This window comes from Rhincodon typus, chromosome 4 (genome assembly GCF_021869965.1).
Source record: "Rhincodon typus isolate 14 chromosome 4, sRhiTyp1.1, whole genome shotgun sequence".
Lineage (NCBI taxonomy): Eukaryota > Metazoa > Chordata > Chondrichthyes > Orectolobiformes > Rhincodontidae > Rhincodon > Rhincodon typus.
In genome coordinates this window covers 45,978,764-45,998,774 of record NC_063335.1, presented here as the reverse complement: position 1 = coordinate 45,998,774, position 20,011 = coordinate 45,978,764, and the positions used below count along the sequence as shown (strand labels likewise).

General features: G+C 39.4%; 1 long non-coding RNA gene across 1 annotated transcript; it reads left to right on the top strand.

Annotated features, from left to right (window-relative positions):
* The first annotated feature begins 14,894 nt into the window (after positions 1 to 14,894).
* Positions 14,895 to 17,954, top strand: LOC125482896. Its single transcript, XR_007261886.1, has 3 exons — positions 14,895 to 15,011; positions 16,648 to 16,737; positions 17,854 to 17,954. It is a non-coding gene; the product is annotated as an uncharacterized LOC125482896 (long non-coding RNA).
* Positions 17,955 to 20,011: the final 2,057 nt, after the last annotated feature.

The window sequence follows — 20,011 nt, the reverse complement described above, 5'->3', positions numbered from 1 at the left end:
GAACTCCTGACTGGCAAAGTAACATTTTCTCTTGTTTCCACTGTGGCAGATTCAAAGTTCTTAAATAGTGTTTTACAATCTGCTGAAGGAGTGGCGACAGAACACTCCCTCCTGAGGGCTCAGAACATGGGGCGAGTCATGAGATACCGATTATGCATGTGGAAAAACATTGTAATCAAATGCAGGTAATATTACAAACCAGAATGTAATATGTAGATTATCCTGCATTGAAAAAATATAGCGGTGAACTACGACCACGTACAATTCAGGAATGACATGACTCAGAAAAAAAGCCATTTGGCTTGTTGTGACGAGGTTTACTCTTTAAAAAAGACAATTTAGTTCTATTCACTTACTTTCTGCTTAGCCCTGCAAATGACCTAAATCTTTTATAATGCTTAAACCTGGAGAGAAATCTTTTTTGATTTAATTTATTTTTGCAACCTGAGGAAAATATCCTGGTCAGCCATACTGTGATTCTCAGGCCCAGATAAATGGGAGCGGTCAGAACAGGAAAGGCATCCGATTGTAAAACTAGCTGCCAAATCCAAAATGATGATTGACATTGAGGTGCTCAACCAGCATTATGAGTGACCTCATGTAGCATGGGAAAAACTGAAAGAAAATAATGATTCTTGTAACCTGAGGGGCAGTAATTGATATTGTACTTTCAAATCTGTAGTTAAGAATTGTTGTAATCCTTCACTGGAATAACTTTTTTTTTGCCTGATTTTGTTATTTTGCACATATCTTTACTGCAGGATGATAGCAGCAATGGTCCGTGTTATTACTTTCAACATCACCTTTATCAACTATACAAGGTATATGATTTCATTACCAAAACCTTATTCAGCTAAGCTTACTTAGCATTCTGTCCTAGAGATATTTAAAATGAAATTCAAGTGTTGCATTTACTAATGGTAAATGTAAGTGCGTAATTAGAACTTAAATCGGGCAAAGGCTTCAGGTAAAAATTGCACAGTGGGTATAATATAGATACAAGTCATTTACCCTGACTGGTCAACAGGAATGCAGTATAATGCTGGAAATAGGAACCTGTCCATTTTGAAGGTGGAATAAGAAAGCAATTTGCCATTTAAGTGGAGAGAGATTGAGAAACCCAGTGGTACTGAAGGATCTGGGTACATAAATTACATAAAGTGCGTAGGTACAGTAAACAATTAGGAAGGCAAACTGAATGTTGGTTGTTGGTGACAAGAGATATTGAAAGTTTAGATAGAAAGAAAAAGGAAGAATATATAAGTTTTAGGAAACTGAAATCAAACAAGGCCCATGAGGAATATAAAGGGAACAGAAAAGAACTTAAACAAGAAATTGGGAGGGGCCATGAAACATTCTTGGCATGTAGGATTAAGAAGAATCCGAAGACATTTTATACATTCATTAGGAGCAATGGGATAGCGAAGGAAAGGGTAAGTTCACTCAAGTACAAAGGAGGGAATTTATGCATGGAACCAAAGGAAGCAGTAAAGTCCTTAATGAGTAGTTTGCATCAGTATTCACTAAGGAGATATATATGGTTGACGGCAAGATCGGAGAGGGGTATTTTGATACTCTAAATCATGTCAATATTAAGGAGTAGGAGGAGGTGTTACATGTCTTCAAAAACATTAAGGTAGATGAGTCCCTACGGCCTGATGGAATCTAACCCAGGGTACTGAGGGAGGGAAGGAAGGAGATTGCTGGGACCTTGACAGAGATCTTTGTATCCTCTTTAGTCACAGGTGAGGTTTCAGAAGACTGGCAAATAGCCAATCTTGTTCCTTTGTTTAAGAAGGGCAACATGGATAATCCAGGAAATTGTAGGTTAGTAAGCCTTACATCAGTGATGGGGAAGTTACTACAGAAGATTCTTAGGGATAGAATTTACTTGCATTTCGAAAAGAATTGACTTATTAGAAATAGTCAATATGGCTTTATGCGGAAATGTCTTCTCTCACAAAAATCTGACTGTGTTTTTTGAGGAAGTGACAAAGGTGGTTGATGAGGCTAGGGAAGTAAATGTTGTCTACATGGACTTTGCATATGACAAGGTCCTTCATGGTAGGCTGGTCCAGAAGATTAAGTCACATGGTATCCATGGCGAGTTGGTAAGTTGGCTTGGTTATAGAAAACAGACAGTAGTTGTGGAAGGGTGTGTTTCTGATTGGACATCTGTGAGCAATGGTCTTCCACAACAATCAATATTGGAACCTCTGTTGTACATAATATATGTAAATGATTTGGATGAAAATGTCAGTGGTATGATTAGCAAGTATGTAGATGACAACAAAATGGGTGGAGTTGTGGATAGTGAAGATAGTTATCAAAGGATACAGCACGTTATAAATCAGTTGGAAAGTTGTGTGGAGAAATGGCAGATGGAGTTTAACATGCATGAGTGTGAGGTGATGCATTTTGGGAGGTCAAATGCAAGAAGAAAGTACACCGTAAATGGCAGGACCCTGAGGAGCACTGATATACAGACGGATCTTGGGGTGCACGTCTATAGCTCCTTGAAAGGGCAAAACGAGTGAATAAGGTGGTAAAGAAGGCGTGTGGCATGCTTGTCTTCATCGATCGGGGCATTGTTTATAAAAGTTGGGAAGTTATGTTGCAGCTGTTTAAGACTTTAGTTAGGCCACATTTGGAGTATTATGTGTAGTTCTGGTTGCCACACTACCAGAATGACATTAAGGCTTTGGAGACGCAAAGGAGATTTTGCAAAAGAGAAGTACCTTAGCTATAAGGAGAGGTTAGATAAACTTCAACTGTTTTTGCTTGGATGTCAGAGGCTGAGAAGCGACCTAATAGACATGTATAGAATTATGAGAGACATGGATAGGGTGGATAGTTGGAATCTTTTTCTCAGGGTAGAAATGTCAAATACAAGGGGGCATATGTTTAAGATGACAAGGAAGAAGTTTAAAGGAGATGTGTGAGGAAAGCTTTTTTACACAGAGTGGTAGGTGTCTGGAAGGCACTGCAAGGGGAGGTGGAGAAGCAGATGCGACAGCAACATTTAAGGGGCATTTAGACAAAAACATGAACATATAGGAAAAAGAGGTATACAGACCACATGCGGGCAGATGGAATTAGTTTAGAATGGGATTGTGGTCAACACAGACTTGGTGGGCTGAAGGACCTGTTCCTGTGTGCTACTATTGTATGTTCTATGTTTATTACAAGTTTGGTTGCCTTATTTCAAAAGGAATACAGTTCTGATCACCATACTGTAGAAGGATGTGATTATATGGAGGCAGTCAGAGGAGATTCACCAGTTCATTGCCAGGTATGGAGAAAGAGAGGGTGGAAAAGCCTGGATTGTTTTCTTTGGAGCAGCGAAGGCCGAGGGGGGACCTGACAGAGGGGTTGATCTAAACTCACCATAGCGCTACCAAATTATAGGGCTGCTGCCTCATTTGAGAGAGACAACTGTTGGTGATTTAATCTGATGGTCACCATGACTCAGGCAGGAGGAGAGGTTGAGAAGGAGAATCTTCAGTCAGTGTGAGAATTGACCCCACACTCTTGGCACCTTTCTGCATTGTAAACCAGCCATCCAACCAACTGAGCTAACCAATCCACTATGTGATTATAAAGGGTGTGGGTAGGGTGGATAGAAAGTAGCTGTTCCTCTTGGGCGAAGCATCAAGAACAAGGGAGCTCAATTTTAAAATGAAAGGGAGGGAGTTTAAAGGGGATTGGAGGAAAAGGCTTTTCATCTAGAGTGGAGGGTGTCTGGAATGCCCTGTCTGAGATGGTAGTTGAGGCAGGAAACCTTATAACCTTTAAAGACTACTTAGATGATCACTTTGAAGTGTCATAACATTCAAGGCTATGGGCCTAGTATGCAAAAGTAGGAGTAGTGTAGGTAGTATTATATTTTTGGTGGTACATATTTGATGAATTGAAGGGCTTCTTTTGTACTGTATGAGTCTATGATCCTATGATTGCATATAAATATATTTAAAGCAGATTCACTCAATTGATGAAGAGTTACCAAACTCGAAACGTTATCTCTGCTTTCTTCCTACAGATGCTAAGTTTCTCCATCAATTTCTGTCTTTGTTTCACTCAACTCACTCCTAGGAAGAAGGTGTTACGTTATAGAGAAGAGTTGAAAAGATTAGACCTCTACCCATAAGCGTTTAGAAGAATGAGAGGTGATTTTAACGAAAAAATATAAAGTCCCGAAGGGACTTGATAGGGTCGATACAAAGGATTTCCCATTTGGAAAGATTAGACTTAAGGAATTTAAGAATAAGAGGTTTCATGCTTAAGACAGAGATCAGAAAAATAAATTCTCTCACAGCAATGTTAGCCCATCGAATTCTCTTCTCCAGAAAGCAGCAGAGGGTGGATCATGGAATCTCTTCAAGGCAGAGAAGGATAGATTTTTCATAGAAAGGGGAGTTAAAGATTTTGGTAGCAGAAACTTAGAGTTAAGACCATAGCCAGATCTGCCATGATCCTTTTGCATGGTAGAGCAGGCTTGAAGGATTGAAAAGTTCCTGAATCCCATGTTCCTGCTGTGTCATGTCTCACAATTATTTTACCTTTAAGAATCATTCTCACAATATCATCACTGCATCATGATCTGAGGGCATAAATGTCTCATATTCCATCTTATTGCAGATCCCTTGATGCTTGAAACTGTACTCAAAGCATGTTACTTTGTTATAAATGAATAACAACATTAACTCAGACAATATGTGGCTGAAAAATATAACGTTTAAACCTGCTAGTTGGTTGTAATACACCTCCATTTGAGTCTTCGATACTACAGCATCTGCACACAGTTTCTTATGATGCAGGAGATAACATCAGAGTCACGGCTACTCTCACAACCTATTTATATCTGTCTGCTATAACAAGGTGTAGAGCTGGATGAACACATTTCTGAAGAAGGATCTAGGCCCAAAACGTCAGCCTTCCTGCTCCTCTGATGCTGCTTGGCCTGCTGTGTTCATCCAGCTGTACACCTTGTTATCTCAGATTCTCCAGCTTCTGCAGTTCCTACTATCTCTATACCTGTCTGCTACTTCCTTATGACGACTTCATAGTATACTTTCCTAAAACTTGGTGTCCTCTGGAAATTTAATTACCATGCCTTTGCTCCCCTCATTTAAGTCATTGATGTAAATTGTAAAGAGTAAAAATAAACACCCAGAATAGACCCCTGCAGGACTCCACTTGTCATATCCTGTCATTTAAGAAGACTTGTCAATGTATACTTTATGTTTTCTACCTGCCTGTTAATCATCTATCCATGATAGTATATTACCACCTACACCATGAGCATTTAATTTCTGCAATAACCTTCTAGAAATTCAAATATAATACATCCACAGGTTCCCTTTTTTTATCCACAACCTATGTTATTCCTTCAAACAATTCCAATAAATTGTTTCAACATGATTTCCCTTTGATGCTGAATCTTCTCAATCTCCTTGTGTTATTCAAACTATACAGCTATAATTTTTTTAATGGTCAATTCTAACACTTTCCCGCAATAGTCATTAAGCTATTTGGCATATTGTTTATTGTTTACTGCCTTCCTCCCTTTTTGAATGAAGGTGTTGTATTTGCTGCTTTCCAGTCTGATTGAATCTTTCGTGATTGTAAGAAATGTTGGAAATTTAATAGTAATGCTTTTACTACTGCATTAGCAACCTCTAATATAAAGTTCATCTGAACCTGGAGACTTGGCACTATGTAGTTTGTTCAGTACTATTGTAATTTCTTGAAGTTTCTCTCACTCTTCTACCTCCAGATAAACAGGCCATTACTGGATTTTTGTTTTATATCCTCTACACTGAAGACAGAAGTGGAATATTCATTAATGTCATCAGACATTTCCTTATTACCTGCTATTAGCTCTCCGTTCTCCAAACTTACAACCACTCCATCTAGAAGAACAAGGGCAGCAGATACATAGGATCACCATTACCTGAAATTTTCCTCCAAAGTCACTCACCATCCTGACTTGGAAATATATTGTCATTCCTTCACTGCTGCTAAATCAAAATCCTGGAATTCCCTCCCTTATTGCATTGTGGGACAACCTGCAGCATGTAGACTGCAGCAGTTCAAGAAGGCAGCTCTCCACCTTCTCAAGGTCAACTAGGGATGGGCAATAAATGCTGACCAGGCAGCAATGCCAATGTTCTGCGAGTGAATAAAAATGTCCCTCTTGGGACCAATACACTTTACATTCCCTTTTCATTTTTAAATACCTGTAGGAGCCCCTGCTATCCATTTTTACATTCCCACCTAGCTTCCTGATTAACCTTTTAGTCATTCATTGCCATTACTTATATTCAGATCAATCATCTGCTCTGCCAATCATCTTTGTGGAGTTATATGCTTTTCTCTTAAGTTTGATGTGTTCCCTAATTTCATTAGTTAAACATGGATGGTGGGTCCTCCCTTTAGAATTTTTCTTTCTGTTATGAATATGCTTATTCTAATTATTCTGAAATATCCCCCTCAACATCTGCCACTGTTTCTATTGATCTAGTCCCGAGGCAAATATTCTAGTTCACTTGGCTAGGTCTGCTGTAATGGCAAGTTATTGCCTTTATTTAAGTTTAAAATCCTAGTCATTAGCCAAATGCTCTCCCTTTTAAACTGGATGTAAAGTTCAATTATATTATGGTCCCTGCTACCTAAGTGTGTTTCAGCTCTGAGGCTGTTATTTAATGCTGTCACATTACACAATATCACAACAACTAATATAACCTGTTCTCTAGTTGGTTCCAGAATGTTCTGCTGTAAGCAGATATCTCAAAAAGATTCCATGAACTCCTCATCCTGGCTACTAATGCAACTGATTTTTTAAAATATAGATTAAGTTATTGATAATTAATGCTGTCCCTTTATTAGAAGCACCCAAAATTTCTTATATATTTTGCCTCATATTGTGATTACTGTTGGGAGATCTGTAGACCATTCTCGCTCATGACTCCTTGCAACAATATTGCTGTGGATTCAGGCTCAATGTTGTAACGATAGCAGGAATTAGTGAACCAGATGAGTTGTTACAACAATAGATGGTAGCTGTCATAATCACTATTACCAAGACTACTTTTACAATTCTATTAAATGCAATTTTATTAATTGAGTTCAAATTCCACTTGCTGCCATAGTGAGGTATGAACATTAGCCTGGAACTCTGGATCACTGTTACCAGTAATATTATCATAACGCCAACACCGACCCGAAAATGAGTGCAACTTCACAAGAACAATGTACGACAGATTTTTCCAACTGTGCCAAGGTGGAAGCTTAGACCATTCCACTTTGAAATTTTTGTGTTTTTTTAAAAACTTACGGTGATCTGTGTTTCTAGCTGACTGTGTTCAGAATGTCATCAGACTACAAGAAGCTCTTACAATGTAGAGCAGAAGATAGAGGAGTGGAATTAGGCCATTCGGCCCATCGAGTCTGCTCTGCGATTTGATTACGGCTGGCATGTGTCTCAACCCCATTCTCCTACCTTCTTACCATAACCTTTGATCCCCTTACTAATCAAGAAACTATCTGTCTCCGTCTTAAATGTACCCAGTGATATGGCCTCCACAGCCTTCAATGACAATGGGTTCCACGGAGTCACCTTCCTCCGGCTGAAGAAATTCTCATTAATCTCAGTTCTAAAGGGTCATCCCTTCACTCTGAGTCTGTGCTCTTGGGTCCTAGTCTCTCCTATTGGTGGAAACATCTTCTCCATGTCCACTCCATTCAGGCCTCTCAGTAATCAGTAAATTTCAATGAAATCCACCCTCTTTTTTTCAAACGTTATTGAGTACAGACCCAGAATCCTCAACTGCTCTGCCTATAGAGTCATAATCATAGAATCATACAGCACAAAAACAGATCCTTCGTTCCAACCAGTCCATGCTGACCATAATCCCAAACTAGACTAGTCCCACCTGCCTGCATTTGGCCCATATCCCTCCAATCCTTTCCTCTTCATGTACTTATCTAAATACCTTTTAAACATTTTAACTCTAGCCACACCCACCACTTCCTCTGGAAGTTCATTCCACACGCGATCACTCTCTGTGCCTCTCATGTCTTTTTTAAATTATTCTCCCCTCACCTTAAAAATATGCCCCCTTGCCTTGAAATCCCCCACCCTAGGGAAAAGACACCTGCCATTCACCTTATCTATACCCTCTATTATTTTATAAACCTCTATAAGGTCAACTCTCAATCTCCTTTGCTCCAGTGAAAAAAGTCTTAACTGATCAGCCTCTCTTCATAACTTAAATGCTCCATTCCTGGCAACATCCTGGTAAATCTCTTCTGAACCTCTCAAGCTTAATAATATCCTTCCTATAATATGGTGACCATAACTGGATCCAATACTCCAGAAGAGGCCTCAGCAATTCTGTACAACCTCAAAGTAATGTCCCAACTCCTATATTCAAAGGTCTGAGCAATGAAGGCAAGCAAGCTAAATGCCTTATCTATATGCGTTGCAAACTTCAAAGAATTATGTACCTGAACAAGCCCTTCATCCCTGGGATCATTCTTGTCATCTTCTTCTGGACCCCTCCACGCCAGCATATTCAGGTGCTGAAAACTGCTAATAATATCCCAAATGAGATCTCACCAGAGCCTTATACAGCATCAGTAGTACATCCCTGTTTTTGTATTCTAGCCTTCTTAAAATGAATGCTAACATTGCATTTGCCTTCCTAACTGCCAACTAAATCTGCATGTTAACCTTAAGAGAATCCTGAACAAGGACTCCTAAGTCACTTTGTACTTCAGATTTCTGAAGCCTTTCTCCATTTAGAAAATAATGTACACCACTATTCTTCCAATCAAAGTGCATAACCTCACAATTCCCCATATTATTTTCCATCTGCCACTTCTTTGCCCACTCTCCTGGCTTGTGCAAGTCCTTCTGCAGCCTCCCCAACTCCTCAACACTACCTGTCCCTCCACCTATCTTTGTGTCATCTGCAAACTTAGCAAAAATACTGTAAGTTCCTTCGTCCAGATCGTTAATGTATAACGTGAATAGTTGTGGTACCAACACTGACACCTGTGGAGCTCCTCGAGTCACTGACTGCCATCCTGAAAAAGACCGCCTTATCTCTCTGTCTTCTGCCATCAGCCAATCCTCTACCCCTGCCAGTACCTTGCCCCTAACACCATGGGCTCTTATCTTATTTAGCAGCCTCCTGTGCAGCACCTGATCAAAGGCCTTCTGGAAATGCAAATAGATCACGTCCACTGGCTCTCCTTTGTCTAACTTGCTCATTACCTCCTCAAAGAATTGTACAAATTTGTCAGGCATGATGTCCCCTTGACAAGTTGTGCTGACTCAGCCCTATTTTCCCAATTGCAAGTACCCTGCGATCTCATCTTTAGTAATGGACGCGAAATTCTTACCAGTGACCGAGGTCAGGCTAACCAGCCCATAATTCTCTGTTTTCTGTCTCCCTCCCTTCTTAAACAGGGGTGTTACATGATCCCTCTTCTGGTCCTCTGGCACTGTCCCTGACTCCAGTGATTCTTGAAAGATCACCACCAATACCTCCACAATATCGTCATCTATCTCTTTCAGAACTCTGTGTGTCATCCATCCAGGATGCCTGATATATCCACCTTCAGACCTTTCAGCTTCCTCAGCACCTTCTCTTTAGTGATGAGCACTACGCTCACCTTTACTCCCTTCTCTCTTGAGGTTTTAGTATGTTGCTGGTGTTTTCACCGTAAAGACTGATGTAAAATACCTAGTTAGTTTCTCCGCCATTTCTTTATTCCCCATTACTACTTCTCCAGCCACATTTCCAGCAGTCCAATGTCTACTCTTGCCTCTCTCTTTCCTTTTATAGCTCTAAAAAAAGCTTTTGCAATCTTCTTTTATATTACTAGCTAGTTTATCCTCATATTTCATCTTCTCTCCCCTTTTTTTGTTGTCCTCTGCTGGTTTTTAAAGGCTTCCCAATCCCCTGGTTTCTCAGTGATTTTCACCACATTGTATGCTTTCTCTTTTGCTTTTATGCTATCCCCAACTTCCCTTACCAACCATGGTTGCCTCATCCTCCCCTTAACTTGTTTATTCTTCCTTGGGAATGAATTTCTGCTGTACCTCCCAAATTACCCCCTGAAACAACTGTCACTGCTGCTCCATCATATTCCTTGCTAGGCTTCCCTTCATGGGCTTAGTGGGCTTTACTACAAGCTGATCCAAAAATCATCTTGTAGACATTCCACAAATTCCTTTTTTTGGGAACTGCTACCAATCTGATTTTCCCAGTCCACTTGCATATTGACATCCTCCGTGATTATTGTAGTAGTGCCTTTCTTACATGCCTTTTCTAATTCCTGAAGTAATTTCTGCCCCACATTCTGACTACTGCTAGGAGGCTTGTTAATGACCACCATCATGGTGTTCTGTCCTTGACAGTTTCTCAACTCCTTGCACAGAAATTTTACACATTCTGACTATATTTTTTCTTGCTGCCGATTTAATTTTGTTTCTTAGTAACAAAGCAAGCCTGCCTTCTCTGCCCATCTGCCAGTCCTTTTGAAAGGACTCATATCCTTGGATATTTAGTTCCAACCCCTGATCCCTTTGCAGCCATGTTTCTGTGAATCCCACAACATTGTACCTGTTAATTTCAATCTTCACTGTAAGCTCATTTCCCTTGTTTCATATACTGCCTGCAATTAATAACTCTAGTCCTGCATTAACCACCCTTCTCGTAGTTGACCCCTTATCTGCTATGCCTCAAGTTAGATTCCTGAACCTTTCTAAACTCTCTGTCCTATGAACTGTTCAGGAAATTTTAATAATAATTATTATTAATAATAAAAATCAATGTCATTCACTGTCTTCATGTCACAAACCAAATTAATATGCAGAAGAAACTTTTACCTTTGTCTGAATCACACTAGGCATATTCAGCAGGGATTGTCGGAGATTGGGACTGCATTTGCTCCTTGCTTCATTGTCCTTGTCTTATTTTCCTTTGCACCTGGATGAATTAAAATTTAGCATAATTTCAGCAGACACACCCCACATTTACGAAAACAGAAATACTGAAGCACAAGAGGAGGGAATCCAGAAGGATGAGATGAGAAATGAGCATTTTTCAAATAGCACTTTGCAACGGAGGCAGGGATACTATGAAAGCTGATTCTAAATTGTAATCCACCTCTTTTTCAGCTGTTGGTCAACCTGCTGTCCATCCTGCATCTTATTTTCATAGATTCGATTGCATTTCACAGCATTTGGTAGACAGAACAAAGCTCTTCCTGTCCACTCTCCATTCCAAACACTTTATTGCTATGTTGAACCAGGTGATGGGGAAGGGAAGGGGGAAGAATTAATGTGACAACCAGGCTTCATCAGCTTCTTACACTGAAAGGCAACTGTGTTTTATAGACAGAATTAATCAGGACTTTTTTTCCCAAAAGGTATTTACCTTGATCCTGGGGGTTTAGATCTTCTTTAAAACATGGCATTAAATCTGACATTGACGAAAGAAATGCAGGAAAAAGGTGCCTCAAGGTACCAGTGGGGTGAAACTAATAACACATCAGAAGTATCTTGTGCTTTTAAAGTTGCTAGTTTATTCAATATTGATGTCACTAGAACAATTACAGATGACAGCATGGGAAGCAGGATCCAGATTAAGCTTATCTCCTGAACTCAATCTGCATTTGTCTTTCTGAGTGCAAGATGATTAATGGCAAGGTTAGATTCGCTGAAAGTTATACCAAAATGAAGGACAATGAGTTTCTGGATGCATAAAAGTGATATTCTCTGATTTGCAGTTGTCGAAACAACCATTTGTAACATTCAATATTGTCAAAGCAAGTAATAAAACATTTAAATTTTAAAAAGTAAATTTCATTGCCAACAGACAATGATTTTATACTGACAAGTAAAATATATCCATCTATTAAAATATTTTGTATGTGTGGTTTAATTCAGTCATTCCTCCGTATCTGCAAGGGTTCTGTTCTTGAGAACCTCTTGAATGAGGAAATTTGCGAATGCAGAGCTCATTAGAATCAGGCTTAAATCTGCCTGTACATGTTGATTTTTGTTATTTTTTTTGGTGCAGATAGGTGAATTCATAATTGATGATTTCAATTGATGAATACAGAGGATTTGCCAGTATAATTAGTTCTGAGCTAATTGATCAAGCTACCTTCCAAGTAGAGAACCTGTCAGATGCTATATGCACAATATGTGGGTAGAATCAAACTTGTCAGATTTATGCAGACTATCAGAGTGTGTCAGCTGGTCAAAATAAACCCCCAAGAACTCCTTCCCGGACAGTGGGTTTTGCTCAACTGAACCTGCACATGGCATTGACGACCAGGTAGACAACTCCAGATTAAGGTCAGAAAAGACAGAGCTACAACCCAAACTATTGTGGAACAGATTCCATCAACTGCCCCCAATGGTCTGTGAAGGAGCAATTCATGACTGCTTTCTGCTTTCAGGTGGTCATCAAGTGGATAGTCAAACTAAACATCACATTATGAGTTTATGCCTTAATTGAAAGGACTCAGTAATATTGCAAAAAAGGGACAAAAAAAAACAAAGATTTCCCCTGTATCTATCAGGACTGACAGACAAGAAAGCAGATTTGGAAAGGGAATATTGTTTAAATAAAATGTGAACAGCATGCTGATTGATCATACCGTGGCTGGCATCAAGATGTGCAGGAACAGTTAACTGTCAAACTTGGTTATCTGAAAAAACTCAGGCCAAGTAAGTAGACTCTGACTGGTCAGTGTGTTGGCATGGGGAATGCAGCAAAGATTGGCCATTTCCATGACCCTATTCTCAATGAAAACGATGCAACGTGAGGACAAATATCAGAAAATTGTGTTCCCTTTCCAAGTTTGGTTCTTTGTGTTCAGTTAGCTGAGTACAAAACAAAGCAGTTTGATATTTTGGCTCCTTATGGCAATGTTTACATTCTGCATTAGTAAGTAGTTATTTATTAAATAACAGACCACACAAAAGAAAAATACACTAGAAGCTGGAAAACTGAAATAAATGCAGAAATTTCTGCAAGTACTCAGCAGGTCTGGTAGCGTGGTCATGATTCTATGGCACTAGCCCATAAAAGTGCTACGTTTGTTGTGCTTGATTCTAATTGACGGCAGGATTAGTGCATGAAGTGCTCCAATATGCAATGTTTCTGAAAAGTATCTGATCCATCTTCGGCCTTCCTCTCCTGTCTTCCTCACAAGCTCTCCTTAAGGCTGTGTGTGTTTGCCTTACAGAACCTGCTTTTCAATTTTGCTTATTCCACAAACCACCCTACCCACTGACCACAACCCTCACTCACCCCACCAGCAGATCATACACACCACCTCTCTGCATCATCTAGAATGGCTGTCCACCCAAACACAAGGTCTTTGCTATCTGCAAAGTATTTATAATTAATTTCATTGATGTCCTAGGACAAAATTCTATTTTCACCAGCTAGACATCTGATGGTCAGATCGCCAGCAATTTGCAGAACCCACCTTATTTTGATCTCTTCCAAGTCTAGCTCCTTCTACATGCCACCCAATAAAAATAACTCTCCATTAAATCAATTCTCCTTCTTGTAGTGCCTCAAAATGAGGAGGACACATGCCATGGATTACACTTCACAGGAAACATCTATGGATGCAGTCTTTTAACATGAGGAGGCTATTACACTGTTGCTACCATATAGTTCTGACTGACCACGAAAAATCTCTCAATCCTATTCATAGCATTGGCATATTGGAAGCATGTACATTTGATCATCAACTAATCTCAACATCCTTCTGTGACAATCCAGTGCTGGAGTGGAACTTGAACCCAAAAGTACTAGCTCCCCACCATCTCCCCCTCCCCAGCTATTTTTACAGCTGTTGATTTGTTCAACGATTCCACTTTTGGTGTTCAACCTTTACTTTACTGGCCATCCCCACCACTTCATTTCAGTGAGCATCATGGGACCATGACCCAAGTCTCCAGGGTTGGATGCACTTTCCACTGCCTGCCCAATGAAAACTGCTATGGTGATGCTGTTTACCCTTCCCAGCAAGTCACAAACCTTTTTCTCTCCCATCTTGTCCATTGAGCATCTCACCTTTCTGCAACTTTCTCCCTTCAGCTTTCAAATCATTGATACTGCTGCACTCACACCACACCGTTCCCTCTCTGCCCAAGTCCCAGTCCCTAAACTATCTTCCCTGCCTTCCTCCTTTGACATTTAAACTGTAAGGCATTCTATTGTTGTGATGTTATTTCTGTTCTGTCAGGTGCAAAGTCATTTTGTTTTCTGTCCATTGGTGTCAGTCATGGCTTAAATTATTTATTTGTTTTATCTTTTTTTAACGTATCTAGCATTTGCACTTCTATTAAAATATAACTCATTATGAGTGGGGCCAGCATCTGGAGCTTGTATAGGTGGTATAAAGATGGAACTGCACGGTATGGGAAATTTCTGACAGCCGATAGCACTGTTGGGACAAACTAAGACTGTCTTACCAAAAAACAACTTAACTTGCACCGACACATCCACACCCAGACATGTCATGAAAATGGTGTCTCTCACAAACCGACACTTTGTTTAGAGAAACTGACTGCACAATAGCTGCCAGATGGGGGTGTGAATGGTGTTTAACTGGCTATGGATACAGTAGAGTACCTGTATTTTGGCATGTATCTCGAGGCAGCCCTTGCTGAGGGTAGGGCGTAACTCCATGGAAGGGTGAGCCCAGTAAGGCCAAGATAGATTAAATAACCCAACCAGATAATGGGAGTTGGAGTATTGCCTAATATTGCTAAAGGCCTGGCTCATGGAAGTGCATAAAATATTCAACCTTCAAGGACATTAGGGATGCAACAGGAAGCAAGATCTGGTCAGTCCTGAGAAAACACACAGGAGGAACTGTTCACTGACTGATGACTGATATGTGGAAACCCACTGAGCAACTGGTGTCGTGAGTCAATGCTGTTGTTTGGTTAATAAACTGTAACCTCAGTAAGTAGTAGCTGTATTCATTGTTATGTTTTATGCCATTGGCATCAAAGTATTGGGGCAAAGGACCTCAGAATAGTGGGTGTGGGACACATTGAATACGAGTGTTTCCTATTCCTTCACCTCAGGTTCTCTTGTCCTCCCTCCTCTGAATTCACCATCCTCTGTGCTTGTTTGTTGCTGAGTAAGGGGAATATTAAAGAGTTTAAGGAAAGTGAGGTCACAGCGCTGAGCTCATAGTACCAGCCACAACAACACTTGGCATTCAAACAGCACCCAATGCAGTGGAGCAACAGCAGCTTATATTTATATGTATTTAATGGAATGAACAGTCCCATATGTTCTATTCCAAAGTATGACACCAGGCCACATAAGGAAATGTTAAGGCAGATGAACAAAAGCTTGTTCAAAGCGGTCTTAAAGGAGGAAAGTGAGGCAGAGAGATGTAGGTTGGAGCTGCAGACCTTGGGGCCTAGGAAAATGAAAGTATGGACACCAATGATGGAGAAATTAAAGAGGGGATACGCAAGAGGCCAGAATTAGGTGAGTGTATTATATATCTGAGAGCTGGGGAGCTGAACAACATTAAAAACCTGGGGAGGTACAATGTGTTAGAGGAATTTGAAAACAAGGCTGTGAACTTTAAAGTCAAAATATCCAACCATGCTTCACAGGACGGAATATCGAACAAAAATTGATACCACACTGCAGGAGAAGATAATAGGATGGATGCCAAGAAAAGAAGGAAAGACAGATAAAATTAAAGGACTGGGGTCCAGAGCAACAGCCAAAATATGCACACAGGTAGAAAATGGGCTATCATTACCTTTCCAATTAACATGACACTTCAGCTGTTTTTGTGCCTTTTACTATAATTATTTCAGTCATGAAAACCAGGTTGTAAGGAAAATAGAGACAACACAGTGTGGAGCTAGAGGAACACAACTGAACAGGCAGCATCATAGGAGCAGGAAAGTTGATGTTTCAGGTCGGGTCCCTTATTCAGAGAGCCTTTCTGAAGAACCTGTCTGGACAACCACCCGAGAGGCTCCAAAACGCTAATCCATAGATAAACAATCTGATTCATTTCAGCCAATCTTCCTCTTCAAATTTTGGAAAGATTACATTGAACACAAGCCCTGCAATCATAGTAAACTGATCTCTAGCTATCGTAAAGAACCAGAGTCTTTCATGTTTCTGTTCATGTCTTCAATTGTATAAAATATTAAAGCTTAATGAAGTATTTTATATTGGCAAGCAATTATTTCAAAATATATTTCCATATATCTGAGCAAACTGCCAACCTTTATATCCTTTACTGTTGTGGGCTTCCTTTCTCTGTCAGAGTTCAATTAATCTTTCATGTAAAGGGACTATATCTGCATGAGGGACTGATAGTCACATCCTTTCAGAAAGCTGAAATCTGAACTAAGGCTACTATTGCAGTTCAGGATGAATTTTCACATATTAAACTACCACATGCTTTTTAATAATAATGAGATTTCTTCAAATCCAATTTCTTTTATATAATGACAGATTTATTTGATTGTAGTTCCTTCAGACTGACTGACTGGATTATCTTGAATTTTTGCAACTGTTGCAATTTTTGACTGGAAATTTGTAACATTTCTGCTGACAGATGGATAGAAGGGAAATGATATTCTGGACAAATGAAAGACATGTTCTGCGACAGATGCTGTCACATCCGTGTCTCCTATTTGAAGTGCATGTAAGTAAGCTTTCTGTTTAGTGATAAACTAATACCCATATAAATTTTTTAACTGTAAGATAAAGACAACTAAAGTTAATTTTTTTCTTCTGCTTTTTAGAAGAAGGCTGAAGCCTCCTGCACCCCCCCATCAACTATAATGTTAAAAAGAAAACAGTGTACAGAGGCATATAGTTACCAATGCAGTTGTTAGATGATTTTCTGATTTTACCTGTGAGACTATGCATTACTCAAAGGCACCTGACCAACATATTTGATTCTGAATATTTGATATTATTCTGTTACAAATTAGACCACATTTAAACTGTGATGGCAGGATTAAAAAATGTGTGCAAAGAATGATTAAAAGCATTCTTGGAAACGAGAGGAATGAGTAATAGTCAGAACACAGGAAGAAGCTGTTTAGTCCAACAATTAGAGAGTGATTTGGTGCAGAGGTTTAAGTACATTGAATATACAACTTACTAAGAGGCTGTGATATAGTGGTAATATCCCCAGACTCGTAATAACGAAACTGATGCTAATTTCTGGAAAAATGGGCTCACAACCCATCTTGGCAGATGGTGAAATTTGAATTCAATAAACTATTTATTACTAAATACTAGCCTAATAACAAGCATGTTTCAAGTGTCATTAAAAACCCATCTGGTTAACAAAGATCCTGTAGAAAAGGACGTCTTCTATAGACTAGATGCAACTTCAGACTCATAACAACATCGTTGAATCTTTAATGTCCAATGGGCAATAAATGCTGGTCTATCCCAGCAATGCTCACATACCATGAATGGCTGAAAAAAAGAAACAGGCCATTTGGCCCAAGGAGGTAACCCTTGACTCCTCCTGCTCAGTCTTTCAGCATTTGATTCCATTCCCACCTCTCTCATGTACTCATTTAGCTTCCTTTTGAAAGAATCAAAGCTTTTTGCTTCAATGGCTTCCTCTGTAGGTGACTTCCACATTCTAGCTACACTCCAAGTAAAGACAATTATTTCCTTAATTGATTTTATAGTAGTTATCTTGTATTGCTGACTTGTGGTTTTGGATTCTTTCCACATCTACACATTCACAATATTAAGAATCAGATAAGGTCATGTCTAATCACTCTCTTTTCTAAAGGATGGAGTCCAAACCTGTTCAATCTCTCTGGAGAGTTGCAAATTTTCAGTGTACAGGTATATTAAATAAAAAGCAACAGAAATTCGCATATGGAACAGAACAAAGACAGGTAGGATACCAATTATCTGAATGTATTGGTTTTATAAAGTTAAGTATATTTTCAAATGTCTCATTGTGTGTCTTTTGACTTCAAATAGCCACCAGCCTCCAATATTTAAGTGACTTAAATGAGTGACTTAATATAAATGGAACAATGTCCTAAATGTAATGATTAAAATTCAGGAGCTTAACAGTTCAGTCTCTCAAAGTAATCTGTGACATTTAACTATGGACAGATTGAGTAATTTAAGTCAAACTTTAGCTTTATTCGTGAAAATCAAATTAACAGTCTACCTATTAATGTTAAAAAATTGATAGGTATATAATTATTACCTTTTCTTTGTAATAAAGTCGCAGTACATTGAATGTCATTCAGAAATAAGAATTGATTTAATGCCACAACCATCCCCTGCTATATATCACTGCTTTAACACAAGAGATATATATCCTTTATTTAATTGTACTCTAAATCATGATAAACTGTAAAAATCATGACTTAATACATGAAGCACAGATGATAGTAAGAGACTAGATTACATTGTGTATTTTAAATTCCTAAAATGTTTATTGATCCATGCTAGTGGTGGATTGGAAAGGATTATTAGTCTTCCACCTCCTTTCTTGCCATCAGTGAGTGGCCCTTTGTATCTTGTGATAGGAAACAAAGCAATTGCTTTCCACCAGCCTTCTCCTGTGCCATTAAAACCTTTCTTCATCAATGAACCTATTTCCTCTTCAATACATTATTTAAGTCTATAATTTTTCCATTCCACATAATAGAGCTGTGCCAGGGCTTGTTGTACAGTTGTGCACCTGGCTGATTTGCTATCCTGCTACATTTTCTGTTTTCTCAAATGCATCATCCTTGCAACAGAATTAGTGAGTTTGGAGAATATGGTTGGGGCGAAAGTGTTTGAAAGGGCTGTGGATTGGTATGGAGGATTGTGTTTGATGGATGGACATTTGGTCATGTTGGACCCGAGGCAGTAGGTGGAGAAAGGGTCAAACTTGAGTTCCTTCAGCAGGAATGTTGAGGAATTGTCACCAGGCCAATAGGGAACAGAATGAGTAGGATGTGGTGTTTCTCTATATTATTAATTTGTTTGTCTGCTTATCATACAATAAAGTTAGTTTTAGGTCTATAGAAAGACAGAGGACTATTGTCATGCAGCAGCATTGCAGAGAATTTAATGGAATATCTCTTTGAAAAAGTTAGCACAAATGTAATGAACTGAATGATCTCCTCGTGTGCTGTCTGATTCTGTGAGTTTTCACTTTGTTATATATGAGTATTATTTTTCTCAATGTGAGTGGATAGAAAATTTATGACAAGGTAAATTGAGGAAACAGGAAGACCGACCCTTCACCATTTAACCCTTTGCAGAGATGATCTCTTCCACCTTCAAAACCATCATAACAGTGACCTCCTTGACTGGCTCCAGCAATTCCACTCCACGTGCCTGAATTCCAGGGCTCCAATGACAATCCTCAACCTTTAACTTCAGTGCCAGCAATGGCTACTCCCACACAGATTGAGGCTGGTAAAGATTGCCCAGCAGCTCTGTGAGGTGGCATATGTGACCTATTGGCTAAAATCACATGGGAAATAGATCCCTGAGAGTTGCCAGATAAATTCACCACAATCCTTCTCAACCATAAGGCTGCTGTCCCATTGGAGAGAGACAATTGATGGTGGTTTAACCTGGTGGCTGCTATACCTCAGGCAAAGGGAGAGGGTGAAGAAGGAGAGTACTTTGTAGTAACGTAAAAATACAGCAGCTGATTTATTCATAGCATGCTTCCACAGGCAGCACTGACCAGATTATTTGTTTTGTCAGTGTTGCTTCAGGGATATATATTGGTTACGACATCAAGAACAGCTCAGGAGTTCAGAAGAAGAGTTATATTGGACTTAAAATGTTAACTGTTTCTCTCTCCACAGACGCTGCCAGACCTGCTGAGTTTCTTCAGCACTTCCTGTTTTTATTTCAGAATTCCAGTTTCTGCAGTATTTGGCTCTTATTTGGTGATATTAAGAGGACTGGAATTTGGGACACAG